Here is a 17,256-nt window from a genome sequence, read left to right as displayed (position 1 = left end):
TTATATCATTCTTGTAAACTAATTATTTATAATAATTATTTGGCTTCCGTTTAAGTTCAAGCGTACTCTATTTTCTATTAATGTTAGCTAAATAATTTAAGCTTAAATTCCAAGACATTCCACAAGCTGTTGCCATAAATTATAATTTACTTTATTTAAACTATTTGCCTTTAAACTATTTGACAGTGCGTCGATCCCACGCACATAATTATTTATTTACAAATATTTTTGTGCTGTCTTTTTGCTTTTGTTAGCTTCATTTGGTATTTGTGTTGATTGTTTGCTATGCATGAGCCCTGAACTGGAACTGGAGGCGTCTGTAACATATCGGAAATCGATTTAAGGATCGTGGGTGTAGCTCAAATTAAAGCTTGCGTTTTATGTTTAACTAATTGCGGCTTTGCTGCTTATCATTTAGGCTTAATTAACGGCATACAACAAATATTTTTTCTTTTCCAAATTTGGTTATCATCATTAGGTCTTTAATGTCATTTGGCTTGCGGCTTTGTTTTTTTTTTTATAGACGCTTAATGTTGCTGCTGCTGCTGTAAATTTTGCGTAATGAAAATTGCATTTTCTGCCGTCTGGAAATTGTTGCCAAACGCTCAAACAGCTTAGGCTTATGTGTGTGTGTGTCCCACTGCCACGCCAAGTGCGTGTGTGTGCATGAAAATATTTCTTAAAGAAAGGCCCCCGCCTCAAGTAGCTATCAAACATGCAAGCAAACACATGTTAGAGCTTTCAATGCAATTGATTTCAAGCCGCAGACACAATGTGCAGACACTAAGCAGACAAAGTGCCCTAGAGTGCGATCCACTAGGGCAAGCCCAATAGACAAGCTCTAATGGCAAAGCATTCAAGTCGAATATTGCATGCACTTCATTTTCAAATGTTCTATAACGTTAGCAGTATTGATAGCTATAGATTGTTGCACTATTTATTGCAAGCTATAAATCGTATTAGCCTACAAATAATATATAATAAATTAGCGTTTGTTTTTGTCATTTAATTTAGTTAATTACTATCGATATAAGTACGAACTTGCACACTATCTATTAATAAGTATTGCCGTATTAGCTTATTCTAGCTTTTTTGAAATTGAAATAGCTTGAAATTTAGCTTATTTAAATTTTGGTTACAATATAGCAAATTAACTTTAGAATTGAATGAGATTTCCAGGCACTGACTTTTTTTTTTTAATTTAGGTTCACTCGTCATTTTTTATTGTTTTTTTTTAAGGGTTTACATGAGTCTAGCTTATTCTAGCTTATTTTTTCCTAAATCTAGCTTATATTGGCTCTCAAAATCAGCCAAAAGTGCTACAATATATATATATATATATATATATATATTAATCGTATTGTTTTTATTTTAGCCATAGAGATTTTGGCTTACTTTCAATTTGTGCTATTTGCATAATATGCAACGCTAAAGATCTATCGATTTTTCCACTATCTAGCGATCGTATTAGTTATCAATAATTTATGTTATTAAATTCTCATCAGTCAAAATATTTATATAAATTTTATTTAAACTTCAAATTGTTTGTGATCGCCAATATGCCCATAGTACGGACTAGAGCAGCGTGCTCTAGGTCAAGGCTGGGCGCGGCGGGCGTTGCGTGTACGTGACGTGACGTGTTGGCCAACATGCTTATTGTCGTTGTTAACACTTGCAGTAACATGCTCACATCGATAAGCCTAAGCCACTCAGTCAGTCAGTCAGTGAGCCAGCGGTGAAAGCAGCAGCAACTGTCCAAAAAATAAAAATTATAAGCCAACTAATAAAAGCAGCGCTTGACACATGAACAGAAAATGCGGCTGATGAGCTTAGATCGGCATCAGCAGCAGCAGCAATTTTATTCTACCTCACTTCGTCTCGTTCTTCCTCTCACGCTCTTTGTTACTTTTGCAGTTTTGTGTGCAACGCATAGAAAGCAGCTAGAAATCTTAGCTATGGGAACTATGAGTGCGTGCACTAGCAAAAGTTTTTTTTTTGTTTTTTTTTTTTTTTTTGAGAAAATAACAAATTTGAAAAGAAAAGAAAAATGCAGCCTCAGCACGTACAAACCGTAGATCATTCGAATTGGGCGCTAACTAGGCGTTTGCTCTCATTTAACGTAGAGCTGTATAATTATTTCTGTTTTGAGGGCAAGTGAAAATTTCTAGCATTGCTGAGATTGATAAGATTAGCTTTTGTTATGTATGAGCACAATTATATTTATTTTATGCAATAATTCGTTGAAATATGCAATTTTCATAGCAGGCAGCTTTGTGTTAACTTTGGAATTTCATTGCAGCTTGGATCAAAAGTATTTTTCTATTTTTTAAACAACGCTTATAGTGATAGGTCTTCCATCCTAGTCTAGGAAGCGCATCAGTATTCCAATCAACTTGTCAACATTTAAATAGAAACATATATTTAATGCACAATATATACTTGTTGAAATTAAAAAAAAATATGTATAAATTTATAGATTTTGGAATATTTATTTTCAGAGATGTTCTCACAACGAAAGTTATAGAAATTAGCTTACAAACTTCGAATATTCAGACTAAAGATATAATGCGAAATTCTATTTCTAATTTATTACAATTACAAATAAGCGGCAACACTAATTTGGCATTATTTAAAATAATATATATAATATAATGCAATACTAATTTTATTTATTTCGTAGCAGCACTGATCAAATGTATTTCTTTTGTTCAAGCAGTGCAGCAAGCAGTTCACAATGCAATAATAATTTGCATAGCAATCAGCTTTCAAATTTCGCAGCAGCAGCTGCAAAGTTTTGTAGCTGCAAGCTTTTGAACGACTGGGCGGGCATTTGCATTGAATTGCTTTTGTGTGTTTGGGGCCGTTAACAAATTAATTGTTACGCTTTTTAAATGTTAATCAAAACAAACGCCCAACCATTCCATTCCAGACACTACCTCAACACCCAACAGCAACAATAACCAATAACAACAAATGCAGCATAAAATTCATGCATGAATTTGAGGAAAAACATTTAAGCAAAATACATAAAAATTATACAAATTCCAGCTTGAGTTTGATCGCGCAGCTCGGCAAACGCCTTTGAACATAATTTATGATCAATTTTGAATTTATTTTCATTCAAATTTTATTTCACTTCAAATTCAAACGTTGCTGTGTGTGTGTGTTTTTTTTTGTTGCAAATATTGTTGTTAGAAACTCTCAGAGCCAAAATAGGCGAGTTGACAGAGCTAAAATTAAAAATGTAAATTAAATTAAATAAAATACAAAATACAGGCAAAATTACATAAATGCGCAAATATCATAAAGCAAATGTGCAAACAAAACGAAATTAATATAAAGCTTAACATTTATTTTTATTTTTATTATTATTGTTAGTGTTAGTGTTAGTGTTAGTGTTAGTTAGGTGCAAGAAATTAGGTAGACAAATAAATTGTTGTTCGAGTAGCCAAGCAACAATAAATTGATGGGAATTTCTTTTTAGTTTTGCGGCTGCTGCCGGTCTTTAAGTTTTTTTTCTGTTCATTTCTGTTCAACGTTCGTTTTACATATTCAAATAGAAATCGAAAGCGTTTGATTTTTGTTGTTGTTGCTGCCTCGCTCGCTTTGGTGTTTTTTTGAACTTTGTGTGTTTGCTTCTAATTTGCTGTCAGCAGTAGAAACAATAGACGTGTGTTTCAATGCTGATGATGATGACGACGACGATGTCTGCAAAGATTACGTAAAAATACATCAAAGAAAGAAACCACAGCATTTTATTTAGATATATATATATATATATATATATATATATTTATTTATTTATTTCTTTCTTTGCTGCTCAGTATCGATTTTCTTTTTAGCGAAATTAAGTAATAGTAAAAAGGCTAAAGCCCGAGCTAGTTAGTCAGGCGATATAAATATATGTGTGTGTGTTTGTGTGTGTGTGTGGGCGTTGCTGGCCTTTGGGGCTAACGATGCGCTTGATTGATTTATGCTGCAGTTGAGTGAGTCGCCAGCGCTCTCAGAGCTGAGGCTGAGTCTGAGTCTGAGTCTGAGCATGTGTTGCAATCATTTCTTGCCGCTCTCGGTCTTTCCCAGACGACAGATCCAGCTCATGCCCGATTAACTGTAATAACAACAACAACAACAATAATAATAATTGTAATAAGCGCTTCAATGCTGACTGTTCATTTTATACGCACTCACGTTTTAAAATGCAATACTTATGTTCATATGAAAAAAAGCCACAAAAGCCGCAGCCGCAGCCGCAGCGTTTTGACCCCACCTCATGCCCCCAAAAAAAGCTTCGACATCAACATCAAAACACACGCCTGCTTTAATTGCAGCGCCACATTTAATTTTGATACAGCTTAAGTCTATATAGCGCACTCAAGTTGCTCTAACAATGCTTAAAGCAGCTGAAAAATTAATTTAAAAATATTAAAAATGTTTTTAGAGCCATTTCTATAAATTTTATTTAAATATAATGCACATATTTTGTTTATAAATAAACTTAGCAGTAGTAAAAAGCTTTTAAAGATTGTTATCGATAATCAAGCATTAGCTTGACTTATCGTTAAAATTTTATTCAAATAAGTTCTCTTGACTTTGGACTTGGCTTTAAGCATCGCGTATTGAGTGGGGCAGTTTCGATAAGTGTACATTATATCGATTATTATTATAATTATAAGCATTGTAATTACTCTACATTAGTGATTTTACTTATTGGATTATCAACACATGCTTTATCGATAACTTTAGCTTAAATAAAAAGCAGCCAAGTACTAAGGCATTGCCCAAAACTTTTGCTAATAATGTTTGTTATCGATAACTTAGCATTAACTTTTTAAACAAGTTCTCTTGACTCATCACTTGGTCTTAGGCATCGCGTATTGGTTGATTGATGGGCACAGTTTCGATAAGTCTGTAATATATCGATTAATTAATTAATAAGCATTGTAGTAACTTCAAGCTAGCGCTGTTACTTAACGGCTTATCAACACATGTTGTATCGATAACTTTACCTTAAATAAAGAGCATTCAACTAACTTGGCATTGCCCAAATTTATTGCTCATCCCATATAAGTTCCTCTTTAATCATTGTCATGTTTTGCCTTTGCCTGCGGTTTTTTCAACATAAGCAATTATAAATTATAACTAAAAAAATGTGAAATATATTTCACGCGTACTTAACAACAACAACAACAACAATAATAATAATAATAATAAAGACGAATTGTGTTGTAGGCAGCACAAGTCGTCGCTTGACTTTGGCACAATTTTATTTTGTTATTGTACAAGCTACAAAAAAATTGCATAAAAATGTATCTTAGGGATACGCGCTGCGTCAGCTTTAGCTTTGTTTTTATTTATTTTATGCACTTTAATGTTTGTTTAATTACGTGCCCAACTAATGCGTTCGCTTTAGCCATTTACGATGCAATTTATGAGCACTAAGAATCGTAGCAGAAATGTTAAAACATAGTCACTATATAAATATAAAATTAACTAGCTAATTAAAAATGCTAAAAGCCTAAGGCGCATGCATAAAATTTGTGTTTATTTATTTTTATTTTCAATGCCAGCCACGCCCACAACACAGACAAGACTTTTACTTTGAACTTTGACAAAAATTATAGCGCTAAAGAGAGCGACAGGTTTTAGTTTTTGTTGTTGTTGTTGTTGTGGAGATGAGTTGGCGCGACTCTGGGAGTGTCTATGACGCCGCTTGGCCGCCCCCCATAGCCAGAGATAAATTTATTGCTGCGCTTTTTTTTTGTTTTTTGTTGTATTTGCAACGCTTAAAAGCAAATTTTTTATTTTAATTTGATTTCTGGCTACTGCTACCCCCGCCCCCCGCTAGCCAAGGCTGAGTCATTCAACCCGCCGCTAGAGGCCGCAAGCACAACTTTCATATAAAATCACACACACACACACACATTTAGTTACTTTCTTCAAGAAATTTGAAATACACCAAAGCCAATGTGGGCACTGGCCACTCTTTGGGGGGTTCCAAGGTAAAAGGAGCGCTTTCGTTGTTGCTGCTTTGGTTTGGTTCGCTGGTGGGTGAAAACCAAACCGATATTAGCTGAGCGGAATCGTTAATTAACTCACTGAGGCGACATATGTTAATATTATGCGAACGAATATGTGAGCATAATAAACTGTAAACAGTTTTATTTCTACGACTACTTGACTGGCGAAAACCGCCGGAAAGGCAATGACGGATGTCTTTGACTAAACAGCAAGACAGACAGACAGACAGACGTACAGCTAGATATACATATGTGCATGTGGGTGGTGGGCGTGGACAGTACGGCAGGTGAAAATAATATTATTGACATTAGTAAAAAGAAAATTCTTATAGTCGAGAAAGTTGTTTAAAAATCAAATACCAGAGGCTTTAAAATATTATAAATAAATTAAAATATTATATACAAGCAATTATTAAAGGTTTTAAAATATTTATTTGAATTATTAATAATAGTTAATTTAATTTAAATTTACAAAATAGCAAAAGAGAAAGAAATACATTAGAGAAATGTAATGTAAAATAAAATATACAAAAAAAAAAAAAAACAAAAAATAATTCAATAGAAAAATTTAATAAAAAACGACTTTTAGTATATTTTTCTATTTGCTTAAAATATATAATAAATAATAAAATAAATACAATAATTTTAAAATAAATAACACAACAAGAAAATCAATAATTTGGGCAGCTTAAATTCAAATTCTGACTGCAGACTGAAGCAAGTTCGTTGCCTAAGTCATTCGTTGTTCAATGGCATTTCGCATTGAATTGAAGCAAAGCGATTCAATACGCTCAAGCTCAATCAGTCAATTGGTCGGTCGGATTGGTCACGAGTTTTTTTTTTGTATTTGCAGTTGCATGTGGCAAGCTTTAGTTACGTTTATTTCGAACTGCACTCGTCACCCGGTACGTCTGATAATCTCAGATCTTTCAACGCCGCAGCCAATCGACGCGTCGAGATTTGGAATGCGAGTCGCGTTTGTCTCTTTTGGCCCAGCGTGTACTTATATATTATTTATTTGTGGTTGTAGTTGTAGTTTGTTTATGCGGCGGCGCATACAGCAAGAATATCAAAACAGAGATTACCGTTATTGCTTGTGGTCGGTGCTTTCTAGTGAAATTGAAAACGCATTTAATAACGAATGAGCGCAACAATTGTAATGCAAAGTTGACAAAAAACAACAAAATTTCACTTTCAGGCACTTGCCCAATGCTAATTGAGGATTGAGCCAAAAAACTGACTCAGTCAACAGCAGCTCCAAATAAATCACAAGAAATATAATTTCACAAGTCAAAAGAAAAACACGCTGAGCAGTGTGAGAGAGACGCGCTGATTAGCGATAACAATTTTAAATATTTTTATGCAGCGCGGCGCCAAAGCTGAAGCTGAAGCTGCGGCTGAGGCTGAGGCTGATGAGGTGTGGCTAACAACAACAATAATCATAACAACAGAAGCAGCACTCAAAACTCAAAAATAAAAACTAAAAAATAACACAAAATTTGATTAGCTGAGGCGAAGGCGTGGGGCATGCAGCAAACGAAAGTAAATGAAACAGAAACTTTGCACTAAGCCTGGCATACACTGCAATAAATAGCTAAGCGTCATTTAAAAAATTTATTTTTCTTATTTTTTAGTGCATTAAGTCTGCGGCTTTAAACAATTTTTGTTGCTGCTGCTGCTGCTTTTGGTGTGAACTTTTATCAGTTCTGTGCATAAGATATTTTCACGTTTTCTTGAGCAATTTACAGCTAATGGAAAATCATGTTTTTATAACTAATAAGCCTCAAAAAGTTGTTAAGTTTCGAGCGAGTCTTTTGTAGATTCAAAATATTTTCACTGCTTGATGCTTGATGAGTTTGCATTTAATGCGTTTACAATGGGAATGAAAAGCAACGTAATTGTTAAATATTGCTTAAGCTTTTTAGAGTGTCGAGTAAATTGCCTAACTAATTTGCTTTTCTTCTGCTGCTTCTATTTGCAGCCAAAGATTGATGACTAACAATAACGAACTAAGGTAAGTGCAATAGACTTGAACAAAATAATAAATAACGCTGTAAGGCGATTAATGAATTGGCAAAATAAAATCAAAAAATTTTTTTTTGAAATTTTGCCGTTAATTGAGCTCGCAGCATTGGCAGCGATTTTGCCAGCCAGTGCCGTTACAACTATAATAAAATAATAGCAATGATTAAACAGTTTTGAACGCTACTTCACCCACAAGCGGCCAAAGCTAATAAAGCTGGCAAAAATATTTTAGAGATGACCTTAAATTGAGTTGACTTTGCCCAATTCGTTGTGCTAAATGTGTCGCGCTATAAATCAAAATAAGATGCCATAGCAAGCAGCTTTTGTGCGCCTGCTGCAGCGTTATAATTATTTTTCAGCTGTCGCATAATATTATTGGCACCACCAACACTCAATCAGCTCATTAAACGAAACGAGCAACGAGTTTTTTTTTTATTTTACACTCGCGTCCGCCGCTAGTGCGCATAGCAGAGAGCGAGAGCGAGAGCGCGCGCTGCCAGTTGCTCGCTCACTCCCACACTCAGTCGCACCTGTCGCTGCAACTTGGTCTTGCGCTTAGCCTCGTCGGCACTTCGTCGTCGCTGCCGACGTCGCCGACGTCTTCGTCGCCGTCGCTGTGGCAACTTGCTGTGCTTGTGGGCACGTCTTGAGCATTCAATGCGTTGCCAGCTGTCGATAAGAACGCACGCGAGCTGCAGTCGTCGCTGATTTTCACATCTGTTTCGTTTCAAATTGTTTAGCGCGCGCGTCTTTTAACTATTTTTTTGTTTACTTAACAAATTATTGCCAAAAAACCAACTTGCAGTGTGTGTTATTTTGAATTTTTTTATTGGCTTCTGGCCATGCGTATTGTTTATAAAATGTGTTAATGTGGCCAAGCATTGCAATTTGGCAAACATCACATTTTTTTGTTTGATTATTGTGCAAATATAAAAAAAAATCAACCGACATGGCAAACAAAAATCAAATGTCTGTCTTCATGGAGAAGATCAATACGGTGAGTGGCGTCGTCGTTAAGCCGGCAAAGAATTTCAATCGCGTCTCTAAAGTTGCTTAGGCCAAATATGTAATTATTAAAAAAATGTTGAAAAATTTGCTTTTTTTTTTTAGTCAAGCTATTTTATAAAGCTGCCCATTAATGCATTTTTTTTAATAGTTATTAGCTTGTTAGCATTTTGGCATAATTTATTTTAGAAAACAACAAAAAAGCCAAAATTTTTTATTGTTAGGCAAATGTAAATTTTAAAAAATATTAAAAAAACACATTCATATAATTTTTATGCATTTGATAGCTTAATTATTGTTGATAACAGCGCTTTGCTATCTTTAGTTAGCTTAAGCAAATAAGTTTGTTCTAGTTTTTGCTTTAATAAAAGTTTAAACTAACGATTTTCTCTCCCATGCAGCTTATTTTATATCACACACACACACGGCTGTGTGTATTAGTTAGCTGCGCTATATCTTCAACTTTTGTGTTGATCAATTAGTCATTTGCATTCAATACTATCAACAGCTCATAAATAAATTGAATTTGAAATTTTTGAAGCGCTTAAGTTTTCCAAATGCGAGCACACGTACAAAATATTTGATTACACACACACACACGCATACACTAATAAAATGAAAGTGAAATGCGCTACAAAATTAAGTGTGCGGCCACTCAAACTATTTATGTGTATATGTGTGTGTGTGTGTGTGCTTGAGGTTTGGTCTTCAATAAGAGCCAAGCCACAATTGAATGACTGACGAAATGCTGTGTAGCGCATAATAAATAAACAAACGCTCATAGACAACTCATAGACAACTCATAGAAAAACCGACTTAATGCAGCCCAAGCAGTTGCAATTGCCGTTGCTGCTGCCACAATAATTAATTAATAATTTTTCGATTGCTGTTTGGCTTTTTTCGCTTTTTATTGCAAGTGAGAGTTGACCAATTGCCTATTAATTTATGTATTTGTGTCAAACACGCAATTCTGAAAGCTCTCAGGCAGTTATAAAAGAATTTATGGCCAACGAAAATGTTGAAATTATTAAACATTTAAAACAATTGCAAACTTTTCATACTAAAAGAATTCGTATATTAAATTTTAAAGTTAGCTTTACTTGAGTACATTTTATGCTAAATACAACTCATAAGAATATGCATTAATTTGTTTATAATAATAATTAGGTCTATATATAGGTTGCTATAAATCAAGTTAGCCGCGAGCTACTTGCTATTTAAATTTTTATACATTTTTATTACATTTGTAAGTTCAAATTATCAAAAGTTTTTATTCTTGGCCAAGTCTATAAATAAAATTTCAACATGCTAGCGAATTATATCAGAACCGTAAGTTTAAAACTCGCTTGAGCAATTTTTTTTTTATAGATTACAACTGTATATATAAAAAAAAAATGGCCATAAATTTTTGCAATAAGTTGAACTGTCTCTAGGTCAATGCTAGAACTCACAAACTGACATCATGCAACCAGTTTGCCAGTTGCTGGTTATGCAACAACAACTAGAGTGTGGCAAGTGCCACAGTCAGGCCACCAGCAGTGTAGAGAAAGCGGCAAGTCCAGTCTGAGCGCTGCCAGGAGCAGAGCAAAACGCAATTTGCATTTGCATTTGCATTTGCTTTTGAAAATTCTAGCGCAGCTTGCGGTTGTTTGGCAAACAAATGACTGAGGCAACAAACTTGGTGGCCCAAACATTTAAAGATGCCGTTAAGCAGTTGCAAACAAGCGCAAGCGCAATCGCAATCAAATTCATATGCATATATTGATTGATTGAATGAATGCATGAATGTTGGCACGCTGCATGTTGCGCAACTTTGTGGCAGTTGCGCGAATAGCTCAAGTGCAAATGCAGTTGAGCTGCTTTCAATCGAGTACTAGGTTATAAAAACTCCTCTTCCCAGCTGTCAACGCATTGCCGGTTGCGTAAAGCGCAGACAGACAGCCAGACAGACAGCCAGACAGACAGCCAGACAGACAGTCGTTCAGTCAGTCGAATTGAAGTCAATTAGTTTGGTCGGCTTAGTTTTAGTTGTCTAGACCCCGCGGGCAGCTTGGCCAGCGTTGAAGGTGATTCGGTTTATGTCTAATTATATTATACACATATTTTTATCTTAAATACTGCAGCTAAGGTTACAATGATTTCAAAACTGTACTCAATATAGATTTTAATAGTTAATGTGTCGCTCAAGTGTCAAGTACGTTAAAGTGACGTCAGAGTTCACTACACAAGGCTGAATTTCTAGTTGAATTTCGCATACGCACACTTTAATTTAAATATTAACTTATTGCTGTTTTGATTTACCCTTATCTACTACTCATCTGAGTTTATCTTGCAGATAAAAACGCCAAAAAGCTTTGTTTTTATTTTCTTTCTTTCTTTTTTTTTTTGCATAAGCTGTAAACATAAATAAGCATAAATTAGTTGCTTAATCGCTGTCATTTTAGCTACAGTTTTAGACCCGGTAAATTAATTGGTAGAAAGGGTCTTTTAATTTAGTCTAATGTGAGTCTAAGCCAAAAACAAAAGCAAAGGCGTGGCAGACAACAAAGCATATACGCTCTTGAGCTATATCCTGGCTGTATGAGCTGTTAGATCTTAGCAATTATAGGAGTTAGGGCTATTAAATTTAGTACGTAGCTTTAGTAGTAGTTGTAGTTTATTTTAGAATTAGTTAGACAACTACTTAAATTATTATTGTTATTTATTTTTATATATACATATATATTTTTTATTTAATTTTATGTATACTTTTTTATTTAATTTTATATATTTTTATTTACTTGATTTTATATATTTTTTGTATTTTATTTTATATATATATATATTTTTCATTTTATATTTATTTTTATTTGTCTTATATTTTTGTTTTCTCATTATTGTTACTTATTATTATTAATTGATTTTTTATTAAGTTAAATGCATAACTTGGCAATGTATTGGGTCTCTTGCTGTCGACTGCGCACGACTTTGCGCATTTTGTTTTATTATTAAACTGAACTTTTTGTTAGCAAGCGATTAAAAAGCCACTAACTACATTTTGAAGCAATTTAACTAAACGTTGCTTGATAAGCTCTATATAAACACACACACATATATGTTAGTGTGTGTGTGTTTTGTTTATCAGCACTTGTGCAAATAATTAAGCAACAAAATGAAATGAAATGAAATGAATGGCAAAAAAGCAACTTTGACTTTCACCTTAGCAGCGGCTTAGCCATAAGTTAGCTGCATGCAGCTTGGCGTGGGCGGCAGGCAACAATAACAGCTTGCAACATGCTGCACTTGCCACATTAACTAGCATTGATTGAGTGTTTTCAATTAAAAATAAAACAACAACAAAATTGACTAACGACATGCAAATCAAAAGACAGGAAATTATTACAAACAACACCAACTCAACTCAAAAAAAAAAAGACGAATATTTATTTATATAGCAAAGCACACGAACATGTTTTTTGCAGTAAAAATTGCAGCTTGTCTTAGTTTTTTTTTCTTTTCTTTTTTAAAAGTTACTTTTCGTATTCATTAGCATTACAAGGCTTCCGTATTTGGTGCCGCTGGCCAAAAAACATTTACAGCCTATATGGGTCAGCGTCGCCATAAATAGTTAGGACCTGTCCCACCACCCACTACCTCAGCTAGTCCGCTGGGCAGTTTACAGCTAAGTTCAGTTAGCCAATATTTGATTTGTGTGCAAAACTTTGCTGTAACTTGTTCAACTCAAAGGGTTGCCAAACAATTAGATATCCCAGGGTCAAATGACAACGAAAAGCGGCGGAAAAAATGCATTGAGCTCGTATTCGATTTGCTTTTTGGTTTGTATTGTGGCATTGACATTGGCGGTTTAGCTTTGATTACAACGCGGCGTATGCGCAATGTGCATGAAATTGCGCATTTAGCTGAGCACAGTTTATCAACTAATGTCTAAAGTGTTGTTAACTAAGTTAAAATCATTTGTAAGAAATAAAAACAAATAAATTAATAGAATTCATTTTTAAACTTTCGAGTAGACAGCACAAAGATATATATAAATAAAAAATATCAAAAATAATAAATAATAATATAGCTTAGTTTTTTTTTATATATATTTTGATATATATTCTAAAGCTAATTGAGAGCTTAATACAATATTGAATTCAAATTCAATTAAATCTTAAATCTTTAGTAACCAATAGCAGCTGCATATAAGCTGTATTTTTATTAATATTTTTTTTTGCAATTTTTAATTTTCAAGTAGCTTTGACTTAACTTTTTTAGCTTCCACCGAAATTTATTTGAAACGCTGCTTATAGATTTTTCTTTAAACGAGAGAGAAATTGTTTCAAAAAAATAAATTAATTAATTAAGTCAAAATAATAATATATTAAGCTGCTAGAATCAGTTATGACTGATGTAGAAGATTTGAAAACTGTGTGCAAATTTTTGCGAGTGTGTTTTACACTTAAGTAAATTATATTGAAAGCTAGTTAGCATTAGCTTAAGCATTGAGCTGTACGTAGCGGGTCTAAGGTCAATGTGGCATGCAGCATTTTATAGACACACACACACACACAGGCAGAGAAGAGACCAATGAATGTAACCTGCTGGCCTCTGCAGCTGGCAAATGAATTTGACCAACAAACTTTGCTGCAAAAGCAAGAAATGAAAATAGTTGCAGCAGCTTTGGATGAATGCAACTTTCCATGCCACAGGAGCCGACGCCGCTGTGTTTTTCTATGCTCTGTGTGTCAATAGCTTAAGTTGTTGTTGTTGTTGTTAACCCGGCAGATTTCACCAAGCGACAACAACAACAACAAAAATTGCCAACTTAATTTACAGCATTTTGTATGCTGGCCACAGCACGATCTATGCGAGATCTTCTGCTTTGTTTTTCTTTACAACAATTCCACAATGTTGTTGCTGTTGCTGTTGTTGTTGTTGTTGCATTTTTTGTCGCCTCGAAAACATTTTCACTTTCGTTTTCAATTTTTGTGTGTTTTGAGGTTTTGCGCGCCAACAAGTCAGACAGCTCGCTAGCCAGCCAGCCAGTCAGCTAGCCGTGGCCAATAATCACAATCACAATAATCGTGGTAAGCGGGCAGTCAGTCAGCCAAGCCGAGAGATCGCCAAAAACTGGTTGCAAGTCTTCAGCTTCAGTTTCAGCTTCAGCGCTTGGCCGGATGCTTGAAATTTTCGGATGCCAAACGAAAGTGAAAACAGCGCCAAGAAGCTTCAGTCGCAGTTTGAAATAAAAAATTGAATTTAAATAAATTACGTATGTTAATTGCAAGAAGCAGCAGCAGCAGCAACAACTGAAAATTCGAATGCAGCGCAAATATTTTTTGCGCATGCGACTTGCGGCGGCTTTACTTGAATTAATGAGGGTCAAGATGCTTGACAGCTTTTGGCTTTCTACCAGCAGCAAAGACAAGAGCAGCATCAACATCATCATCATCATCATCGATATCGACACCTTAAAACTCTTTACGAGCTGCTGCTGCTGCTGCTGTTGGCAGGTGGCGGCGGCTGTAACTGAGCGCTTAAGATTGAAGCTCTTGTTGTTGATGGGCATGAAAAGCAGCCAGCGGCAAATTGTGTGTGTGTGTCGCACGTGGCTAAAGCGTTCGCTTGGGTGAAATTATGGTCACAAAACAAAAGACTTTGACAACGAACTTGGCGCAATTAGTTCAATTCAATTATTGCGTGCGCACTTTAGTCAATTGAATTTAATAACAAATGAAATGCGCGCAGCTTTGTGTTTGCTTTCAAAATTGCTCAAAAAATATTTCTGTGTGAAATTTCGGCTTTTTTAGTTTTCTAGTCTTTTGGGGACTTTTTGGTAAGCGTATTCAAAGTTAGTTGTTGCCATTGTTGGCGCATTATTAATAATTTATAACGAATTTTATAAGCGCCTGCGGCGCACATCAATTGATTTACCGGATTAGCACACACACACACACACATAAACAAATTGATCATGCCCGTTAAAAAAGAAAAAAAAGTACGCAAAATTATTTGCAATTTATGAAACGCGTTCGAAACCAGCAACAACAACAAAAGCAGCAGCAGCAGCAGCAGCAGCAGCAGCAGCGCTTGAGACGAAAGTAAAAGTTCAATTAAATAAAGATAAATTGCACAACAATTATTGTTGTTGTTGTTGTTGTTGTTGTTGTCTGTTGACTGAACTGGTCAAGTCCATGTCTTTAAGCCTTCAGCGGCTTCAGCTCTTGGGCTCTGCTCTCGCCTGTGCTTTACGTAAGTTTCATAAAAATTTCAAAAATGCAAAATGAAACAACAACAACAACAACAATAAAAGTAAAGTAAAGACTTTAAAGCGACATTGCCAAGTGTCAAATGACCGAAGGCTCTGCTCTCAGCTCCGTTTCAGGCTTTTGTTAATGTTCATGTTACTTGGCTCGCGGCCACGCCCAGCTCTGGCTCAATAACAATTACAAATCAATAAACAAACTCTTTTTATTTATTATTGCACGCCAATTGCTTTTGTTTCATATTTAATTCGTTCTATTCAATTCATATTTAAATAGAATTTCAGCTGCTTTATTTGTTTTATTATTTTATTATTATGCAGCTTAGAATTTAATTGAAATTTTTCTAAATAAAAAAAGTCAATAGAAAAAAATATAAAACACCATATATTTTTCTATTGATTTATTTTTTATTTTTGCTTTAGTCAAATAATATAATTAGTTAGCTTTTGTTTTTTATTTTTGCTACATATTTTTATATTGTAAATTTTTGTTATACAAATATTTTTAAATTATATTATAGCTGTTTTACTTTCATTCACTGTTTTCTTATATTTATTCTATGTATATGAAAATTAGCGCTGACTTTTTCCGCGATTTTCTTATAATTAATTTTGTTAATTTACATTTTTTTTTACAAAAATATAATATTCAATAAAAATAGTCTTATAATGTGCTAAGCTGTTAGTTTATAATATTTTTTTAATGCACATATTTCAATAGATTTTTTTAATAGACATTTTGATTTGTTTTTTTTAATAGTTTACCATTTGTTTTGTTGATTTAACGACAATGCAAAATTAGGCATTTAATCATCATCAAACGCTTTGATGACAAGCTGATAAGCTCGGCAAGGCACGCGACAATTGCATTGGTGATTGGGGGATTGTGGCTGCTAAATGTTTAAACAATTATAGAGATTTATGCACGATTTGCTGCGCTAAAGCGTTTGCCTGGGGGCTAGAGCCAACACCAAGCCTAAATCAAGTTGCAAGAATGCGGAATAAATGTCATGTGTATGGCAAAGAAGAAGCAGAAAATAAAGATAAAATAGAAATACAGAAATCTAAGCCAAGTTAAGTTAAGTTAAGTTAAGTTAAGTTAAAGTTGCAAGTTGTTGTGTGTTTGACTTCGAGAGCGTTTTAAACTTGTTTTGCGCTATTTAACGCAATCCAATTGCACTCGAAGACAACTCGCAGAGTTGGGGGCGGCTGAACTGAAACGAACATGACAATGCAATCGCATTATTTATGAGCTCAGCTTAACATGGCCAACAACTAAATGGCTGGCGCGACTTGTGGCATGCATAGCTCATAAAATTAATAAATCAACATGCAGTTAAATAGCAAATAAATTATAATTGATTGGCCTCGAGAGCCTGCAGTTTGAGCCCACAGCGTAATCACATTAGAGTAAAAGTCGTCAGGCCTAGCTCGAGGCTCTGACTCTGGAGCTGGCGCTGGCGCTGGCGCTGGCGCTGGAGGTTCTTCCGTCTTAAACAGCAGCAGCAGCCAAGGCTGCCCCTCTAATGATGCTTGGCTATGCTCAAGTGTAATTATGCAGTCAGTTCTTGACTTCCCCAATTCTTTATATACATATATCTACCACTAATCATTATAACAAACAAAACTTATTTGCTTTGCAGCTTAAGTTTCGCGCTTTGGCTACGTTTTGTTTCGTTTTTGTTCTTCGCTTTTGTCTATTTTGACTCTAAGAGGCCATAACGCGGGCGCTGGCCTCTTAAACTTTAAATGTCAGCTAATATGTGCTAGCAACAACAACAACAACAACAACAATAGCGGCAACAACAATTGCCAGCGTCCAAAAAGAGCACAAGAAAATGAAAATGCCTTTGCCAATTTTAAAAATCCACAAATTGTCGTTTTTTTGGGAATGGCTTTTGCTTTTATTTTTTTTTTCAATTTGTGCTAAAGTTTATGGCTGCTAAACTAAACTAAATACAA

At 34.6% G+C, this 17,256-nt stretch overlaps 1 long non-coding RNA gene across 1 annotated transcript in view; it reads left to right on the top strand.

Annotated features, from left to right (window-relative positions):
* LOC108606571 overlaps positions 1 to 17,256 on the top strand; it is a 39,572-nt gene that overhangs the window by 11,051 nt on the left and 11,265 nt on the right. Inside the window, exon 3 of the long non-coding RNA XR_001915459.1 lies at positions 7,999 to 8,031. This is a non-coding gene — a long non-coding RNA (uncharacterized LOC108606571). The remainder of the gene's footprint in view (positions 1 to 7,998; positions 8,032 to 17,256) is intronic.

The sequence above is a fragment of the Drosophila busckii genome, chromosome X (assembly GCF_011750605.1).
Source record: "Drosophila busckii strain San Diego stock center, stock number 13000-0081.31 chromosome X, ASM1175060v1, whole genome shotgun sequence".
NCBI lineage: Eukaryota > Metazoa > Arthropoda > Insecta > Diptera > Drosophilidae > Drosophila > Drosophila busckii.
The sequence above is the reverse complement of the archived record's forward strand: the minus strand, read 5'-3'. Positions and strand labels throughout refer to the sequence as shown.